General features: G+C 44.5%; 1 pseudogene; it reads left to right on the top strand.

The window, feature by feature from the left end:
* The first annotated feature begins 567 nt into the window (after positions 1–567).
* On the top strand, positions 568–687 carry LOC136638092 (5S ribosomal RNA; annotated as a pseudogene).
* The last annotated feature ends 2,069 nt before the right edge of the window (positions 688–2,756 follow it).

Raw genomic sequence — 2,756 nt, 5'->3', positions numbered from 1 at the left:
TGGGCTCCAATTTATGGAGAAGATAGCTTTTCTCTCTGTGCTCTGCTCCAATCACAGTGCATTTATCAAAATTGCATCTCTTTTGCTCAGTAAGATCACTCCAGTAGTTGCTTCCTTTGCCTTGATAGCAGAAAAAAACTTGAACCAGATCCAGACAGCTCCACAGATCGTAACTTCTGGGGAAAATACTAGTGCTCCACAGGAACAAAGCCATAAAACATGAACACAAATGTTTCATGCAGGAATCTTCATGTGTGGGATGGCCACTTTTGGAAACCTAATATGTACCTCTGAGGTTTTTTTTTTTCCTAAAGCTATTGGGTGGTGCCGGCAGATTGAATGGTTGCCTGCATTGAATACTGTTGTCATTTGTGATGTTGTCTTATTAGTGATTGCCAAGGTGGCCTATGGCATTGGCTGTCACAGACTCAAAGATTTGTACCTGAAAGACATATTTGGTGTTTGGCCATTATGTAGTTCTGTGTTAGGAATCCAGGCTGAGAGTTATACCTAGTAGAAAAAACTGGGGCCTGAGTTTGTGTGAATTTTTCTTTTCATCCTAAAATTACTTGTAGCAACTGTTACCCTGCACATGCCTGATCTTGTCTGATCTCGGAAGCTAAGCAGGGTCAGGCCTGGTTAGTACTTGGATGGGAGACCGCCTGGGAATACCAGGTGCTGTAGGCTTATACCATAGTCTTTCGAGACTGAAGGTTGCCAACCATTACTAGTATGCACTCAAAGTTCTCATCTGCCAGGCACAGAGGCTGAAAGAACCTCATGGCTGAAAGAACTGCCTGCTGGATGGAAATGTAGGCGAACAAGTCACCAAGCAACTCTGAAATAAATATTTGCAAATAAATAAATAAAAGCAGACGCCAGGCACAGAAATAGAAGTTGTGCTTTTTCGAAATCCTGTTACTCTTTAGAAAATAGTTTTGCACCAGCCTACCTGGAGCTCATTAGAGCTGATATGTTCCCCCTTCTTCTGTAGGAGGTGGCAGCAGGCAACATCAGGGTACCAAGTGGAGCCTGATTGAAGAACTGGCCCCCCTCACTGTAGACAGGATGCTCCAGCTATGACTGGAAAGGGAGGTTGAAAGACACAGAACAGCCAAAAAATCATAGATGTCTCCAGCATCCAACCAGATTGTATATGCTGCTGCATATGATGGACTTGTCTGGACAAAAGCAATTGTGTTATGAGCTCTGGCATGTTCCATTACTGATCCAAAAGCGCTCCTGGGTATGACAATGAGAGCAAAGAGACAGCGAAGCCCTGTGTGTGAATGCAGCAATTATGCTGTGCCCTGTTGTGAAGGAGGCATCAAATAATAGGGCACTGCATCCCAAAACGGGCAGCTCAAAGGCCTGGCATTCCTCAGCGCCCCTGACAATGAGGACAAAATCTGCAGGAATCCAATGGGATTTGCTCTTCTTACTGGGGGTGTTAACTGATTAGGAAACCTTACTGCTGCCCAACACATCCCATGTATCGTTCCACACTCCTGTAGCAATTTGTTGCTCTTCCAGCTCCACAGAGTTAATAATGGGCAGTGAGTCACTCTGACAATTGTCTTTGAAATAACAGCGTATTAAATGACCCCTACATGTCAAGCCCCTGATTGTGGGCAGTTATTCAGGTCTGCAGAAAAGCCATTCCAGACAGCAAAAGATTAAATGGAAAACAAAAGGCTCTTATCTAATTCACATGATCTGCTGGGAGCATCGCAGTAGCCGTGTTCCGCCTTCCACTCCTCAACGGAAAATGTGAGAAAATGTGGCTGTTTTGCTTTGCTTTTGACACCAAAGGAGGGGAAAAACAGGGGCGAGGAACTATTAAAATGGAGTTGATAAAAGGAGAGAATAAATCAAAGGAGACACAACCAAAGCATCTCCATTTCTGAAATTCCACTATAATCTGGAATGTAATCCTCCACAAATCTATACTATCAGTTTCTTTCTTGTAACAATTGGTTTTTGGCCATATACCTGGTGCCTCAGGCCGCCACTTGTGCATAATTTACTGTCATGCTGACACAGCCGCTCTTCTTGCTGGATCAATCACTGGACCACATGAAGCTATCTTCTGGTGAAACAGGCTACCGATCCATTTTTCATTATTATATCTAGGGCCAGTATTGTCTTTCATGGGTGTGTGTGATGTGTGATGGATCTCTAGGGTCTTCATATGGGGTCCTTATAACTGTATTGCATTCCCTTTGTGATTGGAGATACTGGAGACTGAACCTAGAACCTGTATACACTGGCTGCCCATCTGCTTCCGGTCCCAATTCAAGGTGCTAGTTTTAACCTTTAAGGCTCTCCGTGACCTGGGTCCAGGCTCCCTGAAAGACCAACTCCTTCATACATTCCAGCCTGCGCTCTCAGGTCAGCTGAAGGGGCTCTTCTATAAGTGCCACCTTTGTCCCAGGTGAGAGGGGTGGCAGGTTGGGGGCAAGCCTTCTCTGTGGTGGTGCCACAGCTCTGGAATGCCCTCCCAGGGGAACTGAGAACTGCTCTCTCTCTCTCTCTCATAGATTTTTGGCAAGCATTCAAAACATACCTCTTTTGACTGGTATTTGGTTGCTAAGTGGATATTTCCCCTCTGCGCCTCTGTCATACTGTGTCTTGATGGCCTCCTTGGACTTATCTGTCCACCGCTGACTCAATGAGTTCTTTTTTGTTTTTCCGTTAAAATTTGCTTTGTTTTGGGTATTTGTTTTTCACCATGTAATGTTAAAGTTAATGTTTTA

This window comes from Tiliqua scincoides, chromosome 1, assembly GCF_035046505.1.
Source record: "Tiliqua scincoides isolate rTilSci1 chromosome 1, rTilSci1.hap2, whole genome shotgun sequence".
Classification (NCBI taxonomy): Eukaryota; Metazoa; Chordata; class Lepidosauria; order Squamata; family Scincidae; genus Tiliqua; species Tiliqua scincoides.
The sequence above is the reverse complement of the archived record's forward strand: the minus strand, read 5'-3'. Positions and strand labels throughout refer to the sequence as shown.